The sequence below is a fragment of the Narcine bancroftii genome, chromosome 13 (assembly GCF_036971445.1).
Source record: "Narcine bancroftii isolate sNarBan1 chromosome 13, sNarBan1.hap1, whole genome shotgun sequence".
In the NCBI taxonomy this organism is placed as follows: Eukaryota; Metazoa; Chordata; class Chondrichthyes; order Torpediniformes; family Narcinidae; genus Narcine; species Narcine bancroftii.
The window spans coordinates 84,279,586-84,295,038 of NC_091481.1; positions in this window are offsets into that span (position 1 = coordinate 84,279,586).

Consider the following 15,453-nt stretch of genomic DNA (forward strand, 5'->3'; position numbering starts at 1 on the left):
CTTACAAAAAATCATTTTGTTGTTATAACTAACGACAGGGATATTTTTATAAAAAGTAATTAATTTCTGCTGAAACACCGCAGTCATTTTGGTCTCACCCCCCCCCCCCCCCCCCCACGCCACGATGGTGTCACCCAGTGTGGTCCGCACCCCCCAGGTTTCGCCAGTGTTCCAGCTTGGTTTCCAGCAACAGGAATGGGGTAAAGATTAGAAGCCCAAAGAACCTGTGAATACACCATCCACACGGCCAGCCAATTGCCACGTTTTGGCATGTCACGCACTCAATAAAAAGTTTTCTTTCATTCGTCATTAAAAACTATAGAGGTCAGAAACAGGTCCGTCATGTCTGCGCTTATGATGCCATAATCTAATGAATCCCCCCCCAATAAACAAATCAATTCAACAATAGACCACTGTAAATTAACCTCATAGATAATCCAAACCATTCTGTTACACTGTTTGACAAGCTTCAAGGAAGATTTTTCTCAGCTGCCTCAGTTTGTAGAGGCTGCACACAACTAATTTGCAGGGAGATATTGGATTTAATGTCAATGTGCATTGAGTTATTTGATCAGCTACCCATTGTAGCTGCAGTGAGCTCTGAGCTGATCTTGGCTCCCTCAACATCACCTCAGGTTAAAATCTACACTGTGATTACCATGTCTTTGTCTCTCGCCTTAGAAAGGTTTCCTAGTTCCTACCCGACACGGTTTGTCTCTCCTGGTTATTATTGAGTACCAAGATCGAGAAACCTTCCTTGGTCTTTCTTTTCAGCTGATCTCCCAGGATTGAGGATGACTTCGTTCTGATTCCAGATTTATTGTCCAGAGTATATATATGACGTCACACACAACCCTGAGATTCCTTTTCCTGCAGGCGAGGGAGAATGACCACTTTCTGGTGGTGCAAAGAAACTAGACTCAACGTACACAGGTAAACAGACAAACTCTGGCTCTGTGCGTGATGAGGACGATGTGGGAACTGCAGGCTGCTCTGCACAGATAGGGCAGGAAACGATCAACAGGTAGGTGGCTTGCAGGTTTGTGTGCTTCCTCCACTGTTTCGGCAGAACCTCTGGGTGCTCCCAATGCACATGTTCCATCTGCAGACATTGAGCACATGCTTGGATCTTCTCTGGCTGTAGGTATCTTTTCCTGTTTCACTCTTCTCACTGCTTCCTTCAGGCTTCTGGAATCCAGTATCTCTAGGTCCAGTTTCTTTCCAACAGCAATTACGCTCTTGAACCTCCTTGTACTACCCTCACCGTAAACTACTCTGGAACCATTAAAAGATCTGTCTACATTATTGCATTAACTGCAATAGAGGATATTTATTTATCTCTCCTTTTCTATTTATTATCTCTTTTCTTGTTGGTGCTGCGCAACAGCTCAGCAAAAGGAGGTGGAAGGTGCTCCTTCCATCTGACAGCCTACAGGTCACTCTTGGACAAGGTGCAGGACCTGTTTATGCTCCCAATCAAGGTCATGTGTGAAGCCATGGATTGCAGATGGTGGATGGTTTTTACAAGCAGATCCTACGGATTGGAATCGATGATTGGAAATGCTGAGTGGATGAATCTGCTGATCGATGGCCCGGATGACCTGTCTAGTACAGACACTGCAACTGAAGAAGGCAATGGGAAACCACGTCGGTATTTCTTCCCCTGTATAATCATGAACTCAACATCGACTATGGCCTCAGTTCAAAGATGGAGCCTTCACCGAATGAGAACAGGGGAGTCAACAACTACAATTCGGAGAGCCAGAGATCGTGACGGATGGAGAGACAGGATCGTCCATGCTGATCAACAGGGCCCCTGAATGAATGTCATGGTCTATTGTGGTAATTGAATTTATACCATCATTGTTGATGTTCCTCTGAGGTTGCAGAAAATAAAAAATTTGATGTAACTGTACATTGTAATAAACTCTAATATCATCTCATTTCCCAGTTGGGATTGGAATGAAGTATCTGTCCCAGTCATCTCTATCTGCCCCACTTATCAACTTTACACATTACTTCTCTAAGTTTCTATTCACGTGCAACTTAGCTTTCCTCTCTAATTGCCACCCACCAGTAACGCCTCCTAGTTACCACCTACACACTTTTACCTGCCCTAGTGCTCACCTCTTTGGCCAACTGTACAGTGGTTTCCTTTCCTGGTTATTAACTGCATGGCAATTACGTTTGCCAATTTACGGGAGGTACGGTTGGGCATAGTGTTACAGTGTCAACAACCGGGGTTCAAATTTGGCGCTGTCTATAAGGAGTTTGTACGTTCTCCCCGTGTCCGCATGGGTTTCCTCCCACCCTTCAAAACGTATCGGTGGTTGTAGGTCAATTGGGTGTAATTGGGCGGCGTGGGCTTAAAGGACCCGTGACCATGATGTATGTCTAAATTTAAATTACAGCTGTACGCTGCTACATTTCCAAATGATTGTCTGGACTCTTGTGTGTAGATGTTGATTGAGAACAAAAATAGTTTGATTGCGATGCTTCTCATAGTGGAACAGTCTACTCCCACCATCAAAGATTTCTGTGCACAAAGACGATCATTTGAACACAAGGCCAGAAAAACTGGATAGCCCATTGGGGATGGGACAAAAAGTAAATTGTAAAATGGCAAACAGTCTTCATTTCAAGCCTTGGTGTCACGTGAACGAGTCCTGTTGCCTCTCGTAATATCCGATTAACAGAAATGCCACTGCACCCCTGGGGCTCAGAATGAAAACAAAATGGTTGCAGGATCAGTCCTCAGCCATTTGCTCTGCTACACTACCTGAAGAGAACTGTGGAAATTTAAATCTTGCCAAAAAGATGATTAAAACGTTTTAAGAAGTCAGAGCTATCCAAAGATCTTCAGCATAACTACATTTGCGGCAAAATAGCTTACCATCGAGTTTAAGGAGATTGATTCAACTGGGTTTTCTGGTAATGGGCTCATTATTTTGCGAGCTGCATTTTGGCAGAGAGGGAAATGGCAAATCCAACGACTTGAAAATGATGTGAATGAAGGGAAGAAACATCCCACAAGACACTGCTGCAGCATGTACCATTGTTTAATTACTAGATGCTCTGCTACAGTTAATAGCTTTAATGTGGTCCTTTCTCGTAAGGAGACCTGACCAGCAATTTTTAAATTTCAAATTAAATTTTGACATGAAGCACGGTAACAGGCCCTTCCGGCCCATGAGCCCGTGATGCCCAAATACCCCAAGTAATCTGTAACCCCCGTACATTTTTGAAAGGTGGGAGGTGGCATGGTTGGCGTAAAGGTGAGCACATCGCTGTTACTGCGCCAGCGATCTGGATTTGAATCCCGCACTCTCTGTAAGGAGTTTGTACATCCTCCCTGTGTCTGCGTGGGATATCCCTGGGGGGTTCGGTTTCCACCCACCGTTCAAAACGTACCGTGGGGGGGGGTTGTAGGTTAAGTGAATGTAATTGGGTGGCAAGGAAGGGCCTGTAACCGTGCTGTATGTCTAAATTTTTTTTAATTTAGAGAAGTAAATCGAAGTGCCCAGAGGAAACCCATTCAGACACGGAGAACGTACAAATTCCTTACAGACAGTGCCAATATTTTCTGAGTCACTAGGTTTTTTTTCAACTGGAATGAGTATTAAATAATAATCTGCCTCATGCACGAATAGCTGACGCATAGATCATTTTTTTGAATTGGATTTATATTATTATAATTGATAATTATATCCAAGATGTGGTGAGAAAATACCCCATGGTACTGAGTCATGTAGAAGCTTCTTATCAGTTTCTAACCTACATTGAATTGGGTCGTTTCACTGTCTCCGAAGTGTGGTGCGTTTTCATTCACAGAATCCTTTGCTGGAGCTTATCGCTTTCTGTATGTTCCATGCAAAGCTGAAGAGGAACTGCCTTCCTGAAGCAACGGAGCTCCTGTGCTGCAGCTAAGAACCAGTGTTCTTAGGTAAAGAATTCCAGGATTTTTACTGAGTGATGAGAAAGTAAAAAAAAATGTCATATTACTGATTGAAGATGGATATGACGAGAGAATCTGTCGTGGAGAGAGTGGAGAGACACCAAGTTCCTTGTGACCTATCGTGGACCCTCAACATCTCCTCACTTGTCAGGAAGGTGCACCAGCGACTGCACTTCCTGAGAAGATTGAAGGGGGCAAGGCCACCAGCCACCATCATGTCAACCTTCTACAGGAGCTCTATCGAGAGCATCCTGGCCAGATGCATCACCGTGTGGGTACGGTTGCTGCAGAGGAATGGATTGGATGTCAATCCACAAGACCATAAGAGTGACAGTGGATCACTGGTGTCTCCTTCCCCTACATTGACGAGACCAATTGGGATCGTGGTCTGAAGAGGGCGTGCAAAATCATTGAGGACCCCCTTCCTCCCCACACACAGCATCTTTCAGCTGCTTCTGTCGGGAAAGAGATACAGGAGTATCAGAGCCGGAACCACCAGGCGTCTTCTCACAGGCAATGAGAATGCTGAATGACCAAAGGAACTGCTCACATTAACCATCCAAGACTCTCATATTCACAAAACAATATTTATTTGTTTGTATACATGAATGCTTGTCCTGCATATGCATTGCTTGTTTGTGTGCATGTTCTGTTTGGCTGTATGCCCATCTGGTTTGTTCCAAACTATTATCCTGCCTAGTCCTGTTCCCAGACCGTAGCCCTCTGTACCCCTCTCAACCATGTACCTATCCAGATTTTATTCAATGTCAAAATCGAGCCCGCATTCACCACTTCAACTGGCAGCTCGTTCCACACAAGAAGGATCAACGCTGTGGATTGAGCACAGGTGCTCTGCCACATGATCACTCAGCTTTTAGTTTCTCCAATGTATAGGAGGTCGCCAAATGCATAGGGCTGGATTGGAAGAGGGCAAGTAATTTGCTACTTCATCTGGACTGATAGTTTTGTTCAGGAACATAGCGTAACGAGTCCAAATACTATAGCTTCAGAAATAAGTTATGCAAAGTTCAAATTTATTGTCGAAGTACATTCATGACATCACATACAACCCTGAGATTCTTTTTCCTGTGGGCCAGGCAAAGAGTTATTGTTCAGGTCTAACTCACCACAAGGGAAGCAAAGGTTTTGTAACTTCTTCTTTCTTCTTCTTTGGCTTGGCTTCGCGGATGAAGATTTATGGAGGGGTAATGTCCACGTCAGCTGCAGGCTCGTTTGTGGCTGACAAGTCCGATGCGGGACAGGCAGACACGGTTGCAGCGGTTGCAGGGGAAAATTGGTGGGTTGGGGTTGGGTGTTTCCTCCTTTGTATTTTGTCAGTGAGGTGGGCTCCGCGGTCTTCTTCAAAGGAGGTTGCTGCCCGCTGAACTGTGAGGCGCCAAGAGGCACGGTTTGAGGTGATATCAGCCCACTGGCGGTGGTCAATGTGGCAGGCACCAAGAGATTTCTTTAGGCAGTCCTTGTACCTCTTCTTTGGTGCACCTCTGTTTCGGTGGCCAGTGGAGAGCTCGCCATATAACACAATATTTAAAGTAAACACGTACACAAATGCTGGAGGAACTCAGCTGGTCACGCAGTGGCCATAGGAGGTAAAGATATATTACCAATGTTTTGGGCCTGGGCCCTTCTTCAAGGTATAAGGAAAGCGTCAGAATAAAGACTGAAGACTGACTGGGGGAGGAGTCCCCCAGCATTAACATTGACTATTCCGGTTTTGTTTAACCACCCCGTTCTTCTTCCCCCTGTCGCCTTCCACCAGCACTCTCTCTCTCTCCACTTTTCCCTCTGTCTCCTTTCAATTCTCACCTCTCCTCTTATCATATCCAATTAACACCTTTCATTGGTCTAGACTCCTCCCCCAGCTAATCTTCAGTCTTTATAATGATGCTTTCCTACTTCTCTGCTTTATACCTTGAGGAAGGGCTCAGGCCCGAAACGTCTTTACCTCCTGTGGACGCTGCGAGACTGGCTCCTCCAGCCTTTTTTTTCTCCAATCACAATATCTGCAGACCATCGTGTTTCACTCTACTACTTACTATTGACTTTTGCATGCAGAATTAAAATCTTTTTAAGTTGCGTCAATAAACAGCCAAAGCTGTCAAAGCAATGATTTCACTGGATGTGTGAAGAGAGAATGAATGGGTCTTAATGGTGATTGCCTGGAGCAGCAGTTTTCTCATGCACTTCTCTGTGTTACAGCAGTCTTACTTATTTCTTCTTTGGTGGTTGTCTTCCCTGGCAGGGCACTCATTTATTACCCAAGGGGAAGGTGGTGGCCGGAAGAACCTTCTCTTGAACCACAACAGTCTGTGTGGTAAAGAAGAAGGGAGCTTACAAGTATGATCCGGTGAAATGAATCAATGTCTATGGATATCCAATTTGGGAAGGAACACAAGAAGCAATGAACGAGAAGGGGAGAGTAAAAACATAAAAGTGCTGGAGAAATTCAGCAGGTCACGCAATGCCCATAGGACGTATAGATATATAACCAATATTTTGGGCCTGAGCACTTCTTACATAGAACATTACAGCATAGTACAGGCCCTCGAATCCTATATAAAAAAATACTAAACCCTTCCTACCTCATAACCCTCCATTTTTCTCACAGCACCTTGTTTATAGTAAAACCCCTGTTATCCGGAATTCAAGCAACCGACAAATAAATAGGTTAAAAAAAAATACGGAAGTTTAAAATTGGCGCACCTTGCAGTTAGTTCACCGATCATGCAAACTCAGGCATCTGGAAAATTCACTTATCCAGCACCTACCAGTGCCATAGGTGCCGGATTCCAGGGGTTTTACTCTTTAAGGGATGAACATGAGCAAAGCACACGAGCTTCACCATTGCCTGAAGTGAATCACTAATAGCAATGGAATACACAGCCGTGGATTAAAAAAGAAACAAGAAAATGAATAAATAATGGTGTCAAACCTGAAGGCAGGATTAATGGCAGGATTCTTAACAGGGTGGAAGAACAGGGGGTCCTTGGGATCCAAATCCATAGATCTCTCAAGGTCGCCATGAAGGTTGACAGGGCAGTTAAGATGGCTTATGGGATGCTGGGCTTCATTAGTCAGGGGATCGAGTTCAAGAGTCGAGGGGTATTGTGGCAGTTCTATAAAACTCTGGTTAGACCACATTTGGACTACTGTGTTCAGTTCTGGTCACCACATGACAGGAAGGATGTGGAAGCCATAGAAAGGGTTCAGGGGAGATTTATCAGGATGTTGCCTGGATTAGAAAATATGTCTCAAGAGGCAAGGTTTCTCTTTTTCTCTTTGGAGTGAAGAAGGATGAGAGGTGATTTAATAGAGGTCTACAAGATTATGAGAAGCATAGATAGGGTGGACATCCAGTGACTTCGTAGTAAATGAAGACACCTGTACAAAGTGAGGGGAGGAAAATTTAGGGGAGACATCAGGGGTAAGTTTTTTCACGCAGAGAGTAGTGAGTACCTGGAATGTGTTGTTAGGACTGGTAGTGGGACATTTAAAAGACTCTTAGACAGGCACATGGATGAAAGAAAAATAGGGGGTTATGAGGGAAGGATGGTTTTGTTCTTTTTTGATCAAGTTTATCAAGGTTGGCACAACATCGTGGGCTGAAGGGCCTGTACTGTGCTGCAACATTTTATGTAAAACATTAAAATTGAAAAGTCAGTTTGACATACACAGGCAACTTAGCGCTATTTACATTTTGATCTTATTTTTAGATTTTTCATCCAAAAATGTCGAGCAAGCTCATCAAGCTGCATCTGGGTACATGCACTTGTGGGTGAGGGGGTTGGTACCTGATGCTTTGACACAGCGGGCTAGATTCGGCACGATTCGGCTCAACGCTTTCTGGGAAGTGATAACTGGTGACATTGCATGGATCTTCAGTGACTCTTAATTGGGAAAGGAAAAGAGCCCTTCAATATTTATGAGGTTTTCTTTGAAGATTTCTAAAAGGGGGCTGGGAAATAAAAGTCAGAATAAGATACAAAGCTAAGCCAGTGTAAACAAATGAGGCAGAATCTGCTCCCACAGCTCCTTCTGTTCCTTGCTATTAATAGGATCTTGCTATATAATGCAACTATTACACAAGTTTACAACATGTAGCACCATATCCGAGGCTAAATGCTTGCAGAGCTCTCAAGAGAACAGATAGACTCCATTATTTAATTTGGCAAGAGCATATACAGCTAGTGTAAAAACAATTTGGGTTTGATTATTGTTCTCTGTGAAGCTTGGGGGATGGGTGTTGGTTCAGATTTCCGATATATTGTCAGAGTACGTGCACAGCATCACATACAACCCTGAGATTCTTTTTCCTGCGGGCCAGGAAGAATGACCACTTACTGGCAGTGCAAGAAAAAAAACCTGACTCAACGTACACATGGAAACAAATAAAGAAATGTGAACAAACTGACTGGGCCATACAGAGAGAAAAATAATCAATGAAGTGCAAAAGTAGGAATCCTTAACTGATGAACACAAGGATGAGCAGACAATACATGTAATATATAACCACTATTTAGGGCTATACAGCTGGTCGACAGATGACCACTTTAGCCCACCCATCTTGCCCTCATGTTCTCAACTCGGGTAAGAATAGAGCAATACCCAAGCATGTTGGAGAAACTTAGCAACGTGCACTGGATCCACTCAAAGTGTGCTGACCGGCTGCATCACAGTCTGGTATGGGAACATTAATACCCCTGAGCGTAAAGACCTGCAAAAGGTAGTGGGCACAGGCCTGGCAAAACTCTCCCCACTGGTGTATTGCACTTGACCCCTGCATTTTTTGTTCAGGTCAGAGTAGGTGGTCTTTGCTCTCGACAGCAACACCACCAGATCCTACGTTACTCGGATACCCGTGACTTAAGATTCGCATTCATTTCATCCCAGCTCTCAAACCAATAAAGTAATGATCTTTTTGTTTTTAATCCAAATGTACTCTGGCGGTCTGCTACGTAGGGAACAATGAGCAGTGAATTAATGACTTAAAAATGCTGGAGGAGCTCAGCAAGCCATGCAGCATCCATAGGAGGTAAAGATATATGGGCAAACCCTGTATAACATTGTTAACACGTTCCATGCAAGTTCAGAGCTATGGAAAACCATACTGATCAAAGCATTATTACAAAGTACTTTAATGCAATGCATTCCCAATCCTATAATTATTTATTCTTTTACTAAGAACTCTTATGCATCCATGTGTGTAAAATATATAAAACTGAAAAAAGACAAAGATCCTTACTGGCAATAAGTGAACATTGTTTATTTAAGAAAATATTTGTCTAATGTAGTTTGCCATTCTTTTAATCTTTTCTTTCACCATGAATATCTTTATAACATCGAGTAGCATTTTGCAATTCTTGCCAGTCTCTAACACCTTATGATGTTTGGTTCTACATCCTTAAGCTCATCACAAGCATTATTGATTTAAGGTGAATTCTTTCACTGGCCTCTTCATTTTGCAGCTCATCTTCATATAAACGTTCTTGATCCATTTCAATGAGAGTTTCATCATCAAACTCACATCGTCACATCCCAGATCGCCGAGTATTGTTAAATTTTGCGCCACTGTTGTTAACACAATATTCATACCATTTAAAAAGTTTTGCTTATCACTGCATTAAAATTAGAAACCGCGTTATATCAAACCCTGCGCAATACAAAACTGCGCTGTACAGGGTATACCCGTACAACCAATGTTTCGGGCCTGAGCCCTTCTACGTTGAAGAAGGACTCAGGCCCGAAACGTCAGTTTTACATCTTTACCTCCTATGGACGCTGTGAGACCTGCTGAGCTCCTCCAACATTTTTGTGCTTTTAATACAATCTGCAGACCTTCACTGAACTATTTCTGGACCTCTTCCTTTCGTCAGGTATCCCAGCAAGCATTGCTGAGCTCTTGGGTGACGGGGTGGTATTGCAAGTAGCGCTGCTGTCGCGCAGCTCCAGCGACCTGCGTTCTGACATCGAGTGCTGTCCGTGTGGAGTTTGCCTCTTCTCCTTTGGACACAGCATCAGAAATCAGGATGGAACAAAGTCTGTGGGAGCTGTAAGACAAGTGAGAGAGAATGGAGAAGTGGGAGCTTGTATGCTCTCCCAATGTCTACATGGGTTTTCTCCGGGGGCTCCAGTTTCCTCCCACCCTCCAAAACGTACGGCATTGTAGGTTAATTTGGGTGTAATTGGGTGGAATCAAGTCAAATTAAGTTTATTGTCAGCTGAATGTACATGTACAACCCAATGAAACAGCGTCCTCCGGTCCTTGGTGCAAAACATGTAGACACACAACCAGACTTAACACACATACAGGCAAACAATACAGATGCAGGACAAGATTTCATCTACACAAATAAGTAAGTATCATTTCATAAATATGAACTTCTCGAATGTTTAGTGCGAGCAGTTCCTTTGGTTGTTCAGCATTCTCCTGCTGGTGGGGAGAAGCCGTTCCTCAGCCTGGTGGTTCTGTCTCTGATCCTCCTGTATCTCTTCCCTGATGAGAACAGCTGAAAGATGTTGTGTGTGGGGTGTGATTTTGTGCACCCTGTTCAGACAATGATCCTGGTAGATGGGGCGAGGGAGACTCCAGTGATCCTCTCTGCCACTCTTATTGTCCTGTGGATTGACCTCCAATCCATTTCTCTGCAGCAACTGTACCCACATTGAGATGCAGCACTCTCGATAGAACTCCTATAGAAGGTTGATATAATGGCAGCCAATAGCCTTGCCCGCTTCAGTCTTCTCTGGAAGTGGAATCGCTGCTGCTCCTTCCTGACAAGTGAGGAGACGTTGAGTGTCCACGATTGGTCACTGGTTAAGTGAACTAGAAATTCGGTGCTCTCCACTCTCTCCACTACAGAGTTGGTGTGTAGTGGAGGGTGGTCGTTCCTGGTCCTCCTGAAGTCCACGATCATCTCCTTCGTCTTGTCCACTTTGACACTCAGGTTGTTATTCCTGCACCATACCATGAGAAATTGGCTTTTAGCATGGTGTAAATAAAACTTTAAATATAAAATAAGGAACGAGCATTGACCTGATAGGCCAAACAGACTTTTGCCATCTCGAAAGAAAGTGGGAAATTTCACAGCATTTGAAGTATAATTTTAATCTCTAGTTTACACAATTAGTAACATCTGACTGACCATTTCTATGCGCAGATGCTGTCGGACCTGCTGATCTCCCCCAGCAATACTTTTGTTTGCTCAAACCTTTAGCATCTGTATCTTTTGAGTTTCGCTCACTGTTTAGCATTCATCCCACTCTGCCTGTGTTAATAAATCAGGACCTCACATCCTTGACCTTGCACTAGAATTCTGTAAGTCGTGAATTTTTCTTAATGGATTTTTAAATACTTTCTTTTAGAAAGCAAGTCATTTGATTGATTTGCACATCACCCAGGTGTCAAAACAAATATAGCAGGAATAAACTCTCTTTCCTGGAACCGGAAGAATCCAGAGCAAGAAATGTCGAGTTAAGTTTATTGTCATCTGATTGTACAAGTGGAACCCGATGAAACAGCGTTCTTCGGTCCTCGGTGCAAAACATGCAGACACACAATCAGACATAACACACACACACACACACACAGACAAACAATACATATGTAGGACAAGTATAATATCTATAAAAATATATAGATAAATAATGTTTTCTATGAATGAGAGGATCGGGTGGTCAGTGAGAGCAGTTCCTTTGGTTGTTCAGCATTCTCGCTGCCCGTACAGGTACCACATGGAGCCTTCGATAAGGTACCACATGGAAGGTTAGTTAGGAAGGTGCAGTCTTTAGGTATAAATTTTAAGATAGTCAAATGGATTGAACATTGGCTGAAAGGGAGAGGCCAGAGAGTGGTAGTGGATAATTGTCTGTCAGGTTGGAGGCCGGTGACCAGTGGTGTGCCTCAAGGATCTGTATTGGGCCCATTGTTGTTCGTTATATACATTAATGATCTAGATGATGGGGTGGTGAATTGGATTAGTAAATATGCAGACGATACTAAGATAGGTGGAATAATGGATAATGAAGAAGGTTTTCAAGGATTGCAGAGGGATTTGGGCTGCTTAGAAAAGTGGGCTGAAAAATGGCAGATGGAATTTAATGCTGATAAGTGTGAGGTGCTTCATTTTGGTAAGAAGAATCAGAACAGGACATACGTGGTAAATGGGAGAGCATTGAGGAATACAGAAGAGCAGAAAGATTTAGGAGTAACGGTACATCGTTCCCTGAAGGTAGAAACTCACGTGAATAGGGTGGTGAAGAAGGCTTTTAGTATGCTGGCCTTTATCAATCATTGCATGGAATATAGGAGTTGGGAGGTGATGTTGAGATTGTATAAGACGTTGGTGCGGCCTCATTTGGAGTTCTGTGTGCAGTTCTGGTTGCCTAATTATAGGAAGGATATAAACAGAGTGGAGAGAGTGCAGAGAAGGTTTACCAAAATGTTGCCTGGGTTTAAGCATCTGGAGTATGGGGAGAGATTGGACAGATTGGGTCTTTATTCTTTGGAGCGTAGAAGGTTGAGAGGGGATTTGATAGAAGTATTTAAGATTATGAAAGGGATAGACAGAATGGATGTGGATAGACTATTTCCGTTAAGAGGAGGAAAGATTAAAACAAGAGGACATGAGTTAAGAATTAAGGGGCAGAGGTTTAGAGGTAACATGAGGGGGAACTTCTTTACTCAGAGAGTGGTAGCTGTGTGGAATCATCTTCCGGGAGAAATAGTGGCGGCGGAGTCAATTGTATTATTTAAGAAAAGGTTGGACAGGTATATGGATGAGAAGAAGATGGAGGGTTATGGGCATTGTGCAGGGAGGTGGGACTAGAAAGGGGTGTTTGGTTCGGTGCGGACTAGAAGGGCCTAATGGCCTGTTTCCGTGCTGTAATTGTTATGTTTATGTTTATGTTTATGTACACACCAACTCTGTAGTGGAGAGAGTGGAGAGCACCGAGTTTCTAGTTCACTTAACCAGTGACCAATCGTGGACACTCAACATCTCCTCACTTGTCAGGAAGGAGCATCAGCGATTCCACTTCCTGAGAAGACTGAAGCGGGCAAGGCTACCGGTCACCATTACGTCAACCTTCTATAGGAGCTCTATCGAGAGTGCTGCATCTCAGTGGGGTACAGTTGCTGCAGAGAAATGGATTGGAGGTCAATTCCTCAGCCTGGTGGTGCTGGCTCTGATCCTCCTGGATCTCTTCCCCAATGAAAGATGCTGTGGAAAGGGATCTTCAATGATTTTGTGCGGCCTCTTCAGACAATGATCCCGGTAGATCATGATGATGGGGGGGGGGGGTTGGTGATCCTCTCTGTCACTCTTATGGTCCTGTGGATTAACCTCCGATCCATTTCTCTGCAGTCAATTATACCATACTGTGAGGCAGCCGGCCAGGACACTCTTAATAGAGCTCCTAAAGAAGGTTGACAAGATGGTAGCCGGTAGCCTTGCCCACTTTAGTCTTCTCAGAATGTGGAGTCGCTGCTACGCCTTCCTGACAAGTGAGGAGATGTTAAGTATCTAAGATAGATCACTAGTTAAGTGAACTCCAAGGAACTTGGTGCTCTCCACTCTATCCACTACAGAGATGTTGATGTGTAGTGGAGGGGTCGTTCCTGGTCCTCCTGAAACCCATGATATAAAGATACTGCCCGGTTCGACCCTTTCAAATAGCCCTTGTATCTGGGTCTTCAACTTTATTTCCCAGTTAACCCCATTTTACAAGGCCATTTGAAAGGGCCTAGACTTTAGAATGGATCTCATTCATAACCCATGGACTTCCTGTACTTCCAGCAGGTCAATCCTCAACTTTCACTTTTTCACAGAAACTCTTCCATGGATTGGTGACAAATTTTAATCGCCAATTACTCTCAACATTTCACAAGGTTAATCATGCAGGAAAAACCCAGGTCATCCTGATAGGCCAGAAGGAAGTGAAAATTCAGAAAATGTTGGCGGAAGTCAGTCGGTCCCGCTCATCCATAGGAGGTAAAGATATATAACCGACGTTTCGGGCTTGAGCCCTTCTTCAAGTTATGATAAAAAAGCAGACAGGCTTCTGAATTCAAAGGAGAAGGAAAGAAAGGGCAGGGGGAGAAACAGACAAAAGGTGATATTTGGTCTTTGATGGGACAGGAAAAGAAAGATGAGATTTGATCGGGGGAGGGGGTGGATCTGTGAATGCAGATCTGGAGGAATGTGGAAAAGGAAAGAGAGAGAGAGATGCAGAGCTAGAGGGAAGGAGAGATAGAGATGGATGGGGTTGGGGCCGTTGTTAATGCCATCTGGTTGGAGGGTGTCCAGACAGAAGATGAGGTGTTGTTCTTCCAACGTGGGTTGTCTCAGTCTGGCTGAGCATGAGACCATGGACAGACATGTCAGCATGGGAAAGGGGCTGAGAATTGAAATGGGTGGCCACTGGGAGATCCACGCTATTGCGGCAGACAGAGCTGAGGAGCTCAACGAAATGATCTCACAGACTGCGTCTAGTCTCTCTGATGCAGGGGAGACCACAATGGGAGCACCATGTGGAGAACTTCTGTACACTCATTAAACTGACTCCGCCCCATCCTGTGACTGTACCCGTGGCTCCTCCCTCTTGACCCTGTATAAAGGCTCCAACACCATAACCCCTCCCCAGAAAGCCTGGGTCACAGCACAGGATGATCCTCAAGTTTATTGTAAATAAAAGCCTATTGTTCCGTAACTCTAGTCTTTTGAGTTCTTGATATAGCCCTTCACACCAGATGCGGTAGGTGGCCCCCGCGGATGCATAGGTAAGTGTTGCTTCACTTGGAAGGACTGTTTGGGGCCCCGAATGGTGGTGAGGGTGGAAGTGAAGGCCAGAAGGAAGGTCACATTTAGAGCAATCCTTCAGATTGTGATTGTTCAAAAGAGTTTCATGTAAAGAATGTAAGGGCTGGATCACCAAAAGGGAATGAAGTTCCAGAACTAGTAAAACAGCAAGTAAGCATTTCCTCTCATTCTAGTTCCTATCTTTGGGAATATTAAATCTTCAGCACATTCCTGTGTGAACAAGAAATTCACCTCTTGTATTTGATCCAGTTTCCAAATAGGTTGTCCATAGGGATATTGTCCTGATCAGGGCTTGCATTGAGTGGCTATGGTTTTCTGGACATAGGACTCCTCCACAGGGTTCAACCACCCAGTCCAACCCAGTCCAGTCCCAGTTCTACCACCCAGTCCAACTACTGGGTTCTACAGGGTTCAACCCAGTCCAACTACAGGGTTCTACCACCCAGTCCAACTACTGGGTGGCTCCATACAGGCTGTAAATGGCCTGTTAATGGAGCTGACAGTGTTTTATGTTAATCTCCTGTGACAGTGGGTTGTGGCGGCGCCTGTGCTGGCAGCAGCCTCGTGGGTTAGCAGACTACAGAGAAACACAGGACTGGCGAAGCGCACCAAAAGGCACGGAGTCCACCCCTGTGCCGCCCCCCCCCCCCCCCATTTGAGAAG